The 10859-nt window shown below is 39.2% G+C and overlaps 1 pseudogene; it reads right to left on the reverse strand.

Annotated features, from left to right (window-relative positions):
- Positions 1-530: 530 nt before the first annotated feature.
- On the reverse strand, positions 531-624 carry LOC130033871 (uncharacterized; annotated as a pseudogene).
- Between the last annotated feature and the right edge of the window lie 10235 nt (positions 625-10859).

Genomic DNA, 10859 nt, shown 5'->3' on the forward strand with positions numbered 1-10859 from the left:
CTATGGAGACGTGACAAAGAAGTGTTGAAATCTGCTTCTAGTATTGTGTTGCTATCAATGTTTTTCTATAAGTCAATTAGAATTAGTTTTTAAGTATTTTGCTGGTCTGTCATTAGGATCATATACATTGAGGAGGGTGAGTTCTTTCTGATGTACATATCCCATTACCACTAAGAAATGACCTTCACTGTCTCTGATAACCTTTAGCCTGAAGTCCATGTGGTCTGATACTAGTATGGCCACTCCAGCTTTGTGGAGGTGATATTTTCTTGAAAACTTGTTTCCCAGACTTTTACTTTTAGCCCATGGGTGATTTGATTGTTCAGATGTGTTTCCTGCAGGCAGCAGAATGAATGTTGGTTTCAGTTTTCTAATTCATCTTCCCATTCTGTGCCTCTGAATTGGCACATTTAGTCCATTGACATTGAGAGAGATTTTTGTGATGGGGATTTGTGCTCTCTTTATGTATAATTTTTGTACTTGTGGGGATTGTCTTAGCTTAAAGTAGACCTGTTCATTCTTCTTGCAACAAAAATATGGAATGCTTTACAAGTTTGCATATCATTTCTGTGCAAGGACCATGCTCATCATTTTACCATTTCAATTTTAGTATATGTGTTAAACTTAGTAGGAGTTAATTTTTCCATATTTTTCTCTTCTTATTACTTTGAGTGTTGTCCTTCCTCACTCCTATGGCAGACAATGATTCCTAATCAAGGAATGTATTTCAAAGCAGCATAAATAAATAGATTTAGAAATTTAATGTCCCAGAAAGAAAAATATGGTTTTTACCATATTATCTTTTACCATACCCTAGGCATCAGTTTTACAGAATAATTCTTTTGGAAGATGGGATATGAGTTTGTTTAATGTCGTTCCCTGAAACCTTAATTAAGACCATTAAACTAGAGCCTTTTGCTGTTCTCGCCTCAGTCCCGTGTACATCTCCAGGAAAAGGCGGATGGTGTTGTCTGCACTTTGACCACCTTGAATGTATGTAGGATTTTTCTCCTGAAGGATGAGGTGAGAAGCATATTGATGATTTCATTCCACCTTATTACAAGTTCAACGTGAACGGAAGGTGAGACTCATGTGGCTCCTATAAAGGACAGAACAAAGGGTCTCAGTGAAGTTTAATGGCCAACTGATATCAACAACATAGATGACTCATAGTAACCTGTGTGCATCTTTGTGTATAGTGAGTTTCATATCTACTGATAGTGATTCTCAATCATGACACATGGGAAAAACGGATCTGTAATTAAAAATCTAGTTCTCTGAGCAGAGTGGGCTCTCTGACGTGATTGAACAAGTTTGTAGTAATTTATTACTAAGCACATAAGTATTTTCAATGATGCATACTTTTTGATCTAAAATTAATTCCAAATATGTCTAAAACAACAGTCTCCTGACCTCGCACCTGGCTTTCCTCACTGGGACCCCTTGGAGATGGCGGGGTGAGATTCCCTCACCGCCCTGAGCATAGCCCCGGCAGCTGAAGACCTCTGCAACCAGCCATAGGTACGCTTAGAGACCACTCTTCCCAAGCTTGAAGGAGCCTCATGCATGAAGGAACTGGAAGAGGAACCCAAATGTGCGGGACCAGGGTATGAGATCTCCATGGCTGCTCAGATCAAGACTGTGCCCCCTCCTTCCAGATCCCCCATCTTCTAGTAATTAAGTGTTACAACCACGAACTACCCCTGGATCCATGTAATGCCATCAATAGCCAACATCCAGAGACTGGATCTTATTTAGAAGACAGCAACTCTGATTGTCCAGTTCTCACTCTCAGAGAACCTGGTAGGCTTCTGCGAGTATCTTGCCCGCATGGTGGAGTCTTTGTTTCTGGTCAGTTTCTTTTGAGGTACAGAAGCTGCTTAATTTAAGATAGTTCCCTTTGTTTATCTCTGTTTCCAGTTGCTTGGCAAGTGGCGTGTTATATTTGAAGATACCTTTAGCTTCAATGTCGTGGAGGGATTTGCCGACCTTGTCATCAATGAACCTGAGGGATTCTGGTCTGATGTTGAGGCCTTTGACCCATTTTTATCTGACTTTTGTGCATGGTGTTAGGTAGAGGTCTGAGCTATTTTTTTTTTTTTTTGCATGCAGCTGTACAGTTTTTTCTGCACCGTTTGTTTAGAAGGACTCTCTTGAACCACTTCACATTTCTTGCTCCCTTATCAAAGATTAGATGATTATATATTTGAGGGTGTGTGTCAGTATATTCAATCCTTTTCCATTGGTCTGCAGCTGAGCCTTTGTTTTAGTCCCATGCTGTTCTCATTATTATCGTTTGTAGTAGAGTTTGAGGTTGGGGAAGGTGATGCCTCCATCGTCTTTTCCCCAAGAATTTCTTTAGCTATTCGTGTGCGTTTGTTGTTCCATGTGAATTTCAGGAGTGCTTGATCAATTTCTTTGAAGAATGTCATGGGTATCTTTATAGGGATCAAGTTGAATTTTTACAATGCTTCTTGGAGAATTGCCATTTTGACAATGTCAATTCTCCCATTCCATAAGCAGTATATATGTTTCCATTTCCTCGTGTCCTTTTTAATTTCCTATTGTATAGGTCCTTTACCTCCTTAGTTAAGCTGATTCCAAGGTTCTTGATTTTCTGAGGCACGATTATGAATGGAATTGCTTTTTCATGTCACTTTCTTCTCTCTCATTATTTGCATATAAAAAATCCATAGACTTTTCGGTATTGAGTTTATAGCCTGCAATTTTACTATAAAAGTCTATTGCCTCTAGGAGTTTTTTCGTAGAGATTTTAGTATTCTCTAAATATTGTATGATATCTTCTGTGAATAGTGAGAGATTATTTCTACCTTTCATACATGAAAAACCCTTAATATCTTTTTCTTATCTATTTTCTCTTCCAAGTACTTCCAGTACTACATTGAACAGAAGAGCCAAAATGAATTTTTACTTAGCACATTCTGTCTGTAAATTTCTATGCTAAGAACGGTGGAAGAAACAGTGATATCTTAGTAATTTACAAGTAAATTATGAAGACAGATAATTTAAAAGAATTTCTTTGTATAAATTTCCAAAATGTGTAGCTTTTATTAAATATATTAAAAATAAATCGTAGGTCTTGATTATACCATGAAGATTGTTTTCCTGTTAGAAGTTACCCTTCTAAAATGCAATAAAGAGACACATTTTGAAAAAGTTGATTATTCGTTCATTCATTCAAAGAATATTTGTTAGTCTGGTGGTGCAGTGCCTGCAGGAAGTCAACCTGTACCCTCAGGTGAGTGCATCAACAGTCTGATGGTGTCTTCATGCTTCCTGATAAACTCAAATCGCCACTGTGCCTCTGGCTGGCTCCCAACAACTCAGGACTACGTTTCCCGAGAAATTAAACTCCCGAAAGATATGTGGGAGCCATGTTCACAAACCCACCCCTGGCTCAGCTATACAAGCTAATGGATTGGTCTTGTTTCAGAGACCGATAGACAAATCTCGAAGATATCAGCAGCCACAGTTAACCTTGTAACTGCAAAAGGCTGAAGACACTAGGGTAAATTGGAGGGAAGCAGGTTAGTTTGGTGCCCACCCAACCAGAACCCAGTGCAGCCACTTTCTCCCACAATACAAAATCGCCACCATGCCCTCCTCTGGTTTCCACCGTCTCAGGATGGCTCTCACTGAAACATAACAGCTGAAAATTCGGATATGTGTGTTTTTTGACTGAAATCTCCAGGCTTTCTCTGGGCAGGATGGGCATCCCACACCCACTGCCCTGTACTTATGGAAGCCTCAGCAGTCATTTCCATACCTCAAAGCTACTCCAGGCTTACCTTCCTGATAAAAATGCTAAATTCCTTGAACAAACATGATGACCTCTTAGTACCTTTATGAGACCCTTAATGCACAAAATAAAAAGGAGACAACGAGAAAGAATTAAAGATCCTGCCATAGAGACAGGCTGGGGGTGGGGGTAGTTTGTTGGGGGATGGTTTTAGGGAACCAGGAATATTGGTTTTGGGAAATGTACACTAGAGGAAGGATGGAAGTTGGATCGTTGTATGACTGGAAGCAAATTATGAATAGATTTGTAATGGTCTATATCACAGATATTCAATAAAACATTAAAAATACTGATGTAACTTTAAAACCCAGCATAACTATTTGTGTGTTCTCTGTAGGAAAAAAATGTTACTCACCTCTGTGCCAATAGCTTGTAGAAAGCTAAACCCAAAGATATATCAATGACTGTCTTTGGCATGAATACTGTAATTGCAGCTATGTTATGTTTTAGAATCAGTTCGTGGACAAGACGCCAAGAGGAGCAGTGGCAAAGTGCATCAATGTTGAATGGATAATGTTTCAGGAGCTTGCAAGGGAGATGCGAATCTTTGGCATAAGAAAAGGGAAGAAACAGAAGAGTGAAGTACTAAAAGTATCATGAGAAAAATGCAAGGGAGGACATTTCCTGGCAAGTGTCACACTCTGTTGAGCTTCTGGTGAGGATAAGTATTAGAAAGTATCTTTCACATTTAGTGGTAAAAAGGTTACTTTGATGGGTATATTTAAAATTTACTTTAAAGATTAGAATCACTAAGAGATACACAGTTACAAAGTTGCTCATAATTGAGTTTCAGTCATCTAATGTTCTAGAACCTTTCCAGTATATTGGGGCATTTTTGAAGGAATATCCCTGGTGCGAAGACTAGGGCATCTGAATCTTAACACATTTCACCAAATATATGATCTGTACTCACATGATTTACACTGTCTCCCCTGCTCTTTGATTTATGTTTTCATGCAATATTTTCTTGTGAACCTCACCTCAACTGAGGCTCCCTTTTTAAGACAAGTACATGTTTCTGGGGCATTACATATTTTTTGGTTTCTGAGAGAGTCTGTAAAGCAATGCTCAGGAGGTGTGGGGGCACTACAGACAATTTTCAGAAAACGTGGCCATGGTGCTTGGGGTCCTCTGAGGCTATGCAGCCTTTGATACTCTGGCAATCATGTGGCGCTGGGAGTCAAATTGAGTGCATGTGAGACAAGTTCCATAAGCACTACACTATCTCTTGTGGCCCTGGGTATTAGATTTATGTCAGCATTCTGAGGTCCTCCCTTTTGTCAGAAAGCAGAGACTCGTGCAGGAGAAAGTGATAGAGACTTTAGGGTTTAGCTAGGTTGACTGAGTGGCTGGTGATACCATTAAGATTGGAACATAAAGTATAAATAAAACAAGAGCCCCGTGCCTTTTTCCACTGAACTCGACACCCTCCACAGGGGGACACCTTCGGGGAACACCTGCAGCAGCTCCTTGGGACTGTCCATCACCTAATCAGCGCCTCCCCTCCAGCTGGGTAGGGGGAGCACAAGCCAGGTTCACCACTCCTCACCCGCAGCTCCCCGGGTTTTCCTGCAGAATTGGACACCCTCCAGAAGGGGACACCTGAGGCAGCTCAGGGGAAGTTATAGAGTTATAGAGAGGACAAAGGGGGAAAACACAAGAATCTAAGAAAGATAAACTTGGTACAGGGTTATAAACCCATAAGAGGAGAAATTGCATGGGCCTGATGAATAGTGGGGTAGAATCAGAGGAACAGTTTTGCTGACAGGGCATTTTCTCTGCAAGCAAGAAGGACCCAGTTCAATTCTTGCAATCCTTTATGGTCCTCAGATAACCACCAGATGTGAAACTTGAGCGCAGAGCCAGGAGTAAGACCAGAGCACAGTCAAGTATGCCCCATCCCTGGTGTCCTCCAAAAAAAAAAAAATGGGAGAAATGGCACAGTCTGGGGATTAGGATTAAAAGAAAAAATTCGGAATAGGCTAAAGAAGGAAGATGAGTCAAAGGTGACCGGAAATAAAGTTAAAATTCTTTCATGGATTCTGTGTTTATGCCTCATGGCCACTTTTGGAAAATAATGAAATTTGAGACACATCTCTAAAAGTTTCGGGTGGTCTAATCATAAATGATGGCTGGTGGATGCGACCACATAGACTGGGGAATGAACCTTCCAGATGAGTGGTCAACGGCCTCAGAGTCATTCAAGGATGACTCTTAACAGGGACCAAGCCAAGAGAACTGTTGCAGCATGAAGCCTGAAGATGAGCTCCTGGGAGATGCAAAGATAAGTCACCATGTCCTCTGGCCCTCTGTTCAACACCCCTAGCTGCACCATTTCCCTTATTCCCAACAATATTCAGAGTCGCTATCACGGTGACCCTTTGCTAGCTAGTTTCAACAATGAGGTCCATTGCCTCTGTAAGTCTTTGCATTTGTAAACTCCCCGCTGTGGGAAAGCCTGCTTTCAGGCAATGGCATCTGGACATTTCTGGCAGGGGGAGCTCAAATTATATTACCTTGAGGGGCTGCTCTGTGGTCTTCCATGGTTCCTGGTGCCTGTAGCCTTCTCTAAACATCGCTGTTAACTGCAGCTCACACAAGAACCAACGTTATCAGTGTCATTGGGGCTGCCTTGGGGGATGTACTGGACTAAGACATGCGCACTAGGTCACCACGACCAAAGCGGTTGGTACCGCTTAACCTTGAGCCTGGAAGGTGATGTTGGAAAGAGATGGTCCTGGGAGAGTTGATGGGGTGATGGATGGATGGCAAGGAAACCGGGAAAGATAGGGAACTGGACAGCTGGTGATCATCATAGGAGAGTTGGTAGATGTGTTTTAATTACATTAATATGTTTTTCAGAAATGTTAAGGAAAACAAAAATATGAAAACAAGATAGGTTCCAAAGAACAGGTTACATATAAGACCGAGATAGCTGAAAGGGCTGGCATTCCTTCTGGAGCTTTCAATCATACCATTTACTAAGGTTGATATTTTCACGTTACTTAGCTGTGGAGAGGAATAATGAGAAACAGAATGCCACCAGAAAAGCAAACTGGATGACCACCTTTCATAAAAGCCAGGTGAAAGGTGTTCACATGGATCCCAAATGCAAGTGGGTTTACAGGAACATATATTTAATTAAGTCTGCTTGGTACCAGTAACTAATTTTGTGGAAATGGAGGAAAACGAATACAGTTTCTGACACACTTGAGAATAAACTGCTAACAAATTTTCCCAGGAAAGGGTAGTTGACTGGCTGGGAACAGAAAAATTTGAAAAGTGTTTTGCTACCTTTCATGTATGGCTAAAGGAAAATGATCCCAGTAAACTCTCAAAATTAACAAGCTTCAACTCCCTTGAAGGAAAGTTGTATACAATGTGGAAAAAGAGCTGGGAGAAAAGTCTGAAATTATGGGAAAAGAGACAATAAGTGCAAAAGGAAGGACTTGACATTTGGGTTCCTCTGAAAACAAAGCTTGAAACAACAAGATCTGGTGAGCACATGATTTACTGGGAATGGGATCTGAGAGGAAAATAGTGATATCAGGGATGTGAACAAGGAACATCCAAATTAAGGAAGACTTAATTAGCTGATTACCACATGGGCAACATGGTTCCAAGACTACCAGAACTTACCAAGGAATTTACTTTAATTTTCTTTCTTTTATATGGTCAATTACAACATGTATTCTTTGCATAATTCAATGACAATTTGGAGTGTTCATTTCTTTCTCAATATTCTTGTCACTTGTGTAAGCATCTTAAACACCTGCTGTATAACAGAATTATTTGATCAGACTTACTATTTACTATAATATTTAGTTGAGATTACTGAAAACTAGGTCTAAAATGAAGTTTGTTTTGATTAGTAGAAGTAGAATAGCGAGCACTAGGGATGGAATTAGTGATTATAGGGTACCACATTCAGTTCTTAATAAAACAAGTAAAAGAAAGTGTCCAAAAGAGACTATTGAAAAAGACATCCATCTCTGTTTAACATGTAAATTCAGCATATTTTATATTAAATTAAAAATTAATTAATATTCCTGTATTTGGTCTTTTAAAGACATTCAAGTTTGCTTAAGGAATAAAACATTGCCAATGAAATCATAAAAACTTAATCACAAAATCGTGATTACTACTTAAGTGTCCAAGGATGTCAGTGCTAAGAATTATTTCCGTTGATCTCACTAGTGCATATGATAGGCATATGAATACATCTGTGTGAATAAATAATTGATATCTAATTTAGAGTCTCACCATACATGGTTGTGGGTATTGTGAAATAGTTATATATATTTTCATAATTTTGCAATAACATCTCTGGGTGTGAATCCTTGAATCATAAATACCTTTTCGTATGTTCCAGCACTAGCTCCTCCCACATTAATTACTATATATATGACCTCCTAAGGAGTCATTTGCTTTTTTCACTTTGTTTTAGTCCTTCTCTCTCTATATTCAAATGTGAGTTATCTGTATCAAATCAAGGTGCATGTATTTGGTGTGGCAATTTTAATCTTTATGAGTAATTTATATTTTATTCATTTATTTTTTAATTGAATCACCATAAGATGGGCTATTACAAAGCTATTTTATGCAATTTACTTTTTAATCCTCTCAGTTAAGCCAGGGAAAATCTCTTACTCAGGAAATTCAGAATTTCCATATTTCAAGTGAATCAAAACGGATTGTTCTTGTATTTTTTTATTTTTTATTATTTTTTGATAGAAACGGGACCACCAAATAATGGGTGTTGGGAGGATCCTCCCAGGATACATGCTGTTCTTTCAAGAAGCCAGAGAGACGTCTTCAGGCAGGAAGAGCAGCTCAGCAGCAGGGTCTCTTGGATGGGTTTGGTGCATTTTTATTTCAGAAATTGATTTAGGGTTTCTTACCAATCTGAAAATGGCTTGGGATTTTAAATGAAGGTCACATAAAGAACTGAGTGCTGAAAGGAGGAAAAGGATAAGCATGATAATCTTTCAGTACCTGTATTGCAAACCATAATGTGCAAAAGGAAAGAATGGGGGGAACAGGAGAAAGAGACAGACAGCGAGGCATACAGACACAGAGACAGACAGAGAGAGAGAGAGATAGACAGAGTCAAAGAGAGAAGAAAAGAGTCTGCCATCGATAACAGAGGCTGGCTGGGGGTGGGTGGCAGGAGGGAAAATGGGGACATTAGTGGTTGGAAATGTACACTGTCATGAAGGAATGGGTGTTGGAACACTATGATGGAAACTCAATCACAACTTTGTAGCTGTGTATCTGTGTAATTGTGCATTTAATTTAAAAATTTTAAGGAAAAAATAAGATTTCAAATGAAAAATTATAGAGATTTCTGACGAAACAGGCATTGTGACAGAAACCTCACTGCTTGAGCAACAAAACTTTCAGAGAGGGCAATTTCAAAATTTCAAAAATTCCCATATTAAAGCAGTCAGAAGAAAAACACCTGTTGTGTCCCCAGCCATAAGAGTGAGCTGCACACACTCTTTACGATAGCCAGAATCTGGGAAAAACCTGAGTGCCCCATAAATGAAGACTGGTTAAAGAAACATTGGTACCTTGCCACAATGGAGTACTATGTAGGGGTTAGAAAAGATGAAGTCATGAAATTTACATAAAAGTGGTACTACATGGAGAGTATCATGTTAAGCGAAACGAGTCAGAAAGAGAGGAACAGACAGGGCAAGATTGCATTCACCAGGAGAACATAAAATAACAAAATAGGAGACCAACTCCAAGAGTGGCCGAGGTTAGTGTCAGGAATTTTTCTTCATAGCTTGGAGACCAACCACACTCGCTAGCAGAAAAGGCAGCTCAGATAGAGAACGGAGCACCAAATAAAGGGTGTTGGGAGGATCCTCCCAGGATGGGAGAGCATGCTGAACATAGACTATTAGACCAAACATGATTGTCACTCAATGCCTCTTTTGCAAACCACAATGCCTAAAAAGGAGAGAGAGAACCAAGGGGAATGCCCTGCCACAGAGTCAGGGTGGGAGGAGGGGATGGGGGATTGGAGCGATACTGGGACCCATTGGTGGTGGGAAATGGGCACTGGGGGAGGGATGGGTATTTTATCATTGTATAATTGAAACCCATGCACAAAAATTTGTAAGTCTACAACTGTACCTCATGGTGTCTCAGTAATTAAAATTTAGAAATTAAAAATAAAAGAAATTGGAACACAAAGTAAAAATAAAACAAGAGAAAGATCTAACAATAGAAAAGAGGACTATAGTACTCAAAACGTTGAGAAACAGGCACATTGGCAAGTATTTTTAAATACGCATCCAGGAGAGAATATAGCATTGTTCGTGAACAAATCTACTCTATGGATTCATCTCATCCTTGAAATGGAAAAGGACAATGTGTTACAGTTTCCAATTTGCAAATAAGATATATACCACCTATTGCTTGCTAGGTTTCTATGCTTTACCAAGTATTATTCTAATTTTTAAATTTACTTTAATGATTAAAACAGTGTTTGCCTGCATTAAACTTTTTAATTAAACGTTTTATTAGAAATGATTTTTAATTATTAAAAATGTTTTATTCACATTTCATTTTCTAAAAGAAACATATAGGCCAAAGAGCTAGTGCAGCATGTAGAGGGTGTTTACCTTGTATGCAGCTAACCTGAGTTCAATTCCCAGAACCCTGAGCCCACCAGGGGTGATCTCTGGATACAGAGTCAGAAGTGAGCCCAGAGCTCATCTGGGTGCGGTCCCCTCCCCACATAAAAGGAAGAATAGAAAAGAAAAACATATAACTGATTCTTGAGTAACATAGAGCTTAAGGGTGCTAACTCCTCTATAACGTTTGAAAACCCCCAAATTTAATAGATAGTCTGCTCTTGACCAAGAAGATGGTTTTCTAATAGTATTTAATTCCATTGTCTGCAAGTACTGATATGTGTGGCCTGTCAATCTGTGAATTTTGATACATTTAAAAACTTATAATGGATTTTATAATAGACTTTAAAATAAATTTGTATTTTATGATAGTAAGTGATAATTTATAATTC

This window comes from Sorex fumeus, unplaced genomic scaffold (assembly GCF_029834395.1).
Source record: "Sorex fumeus unplaced genomic scaffold, SorFum_2.1 ptg000054l, whole genome shotgun sequence".
Taxonomy (NCBI): Eukaryota; Metazoa; Chordata; class Mammalia; order Eulipotyphla; family Soricidae; genus Sorex; species Sorex fumeus.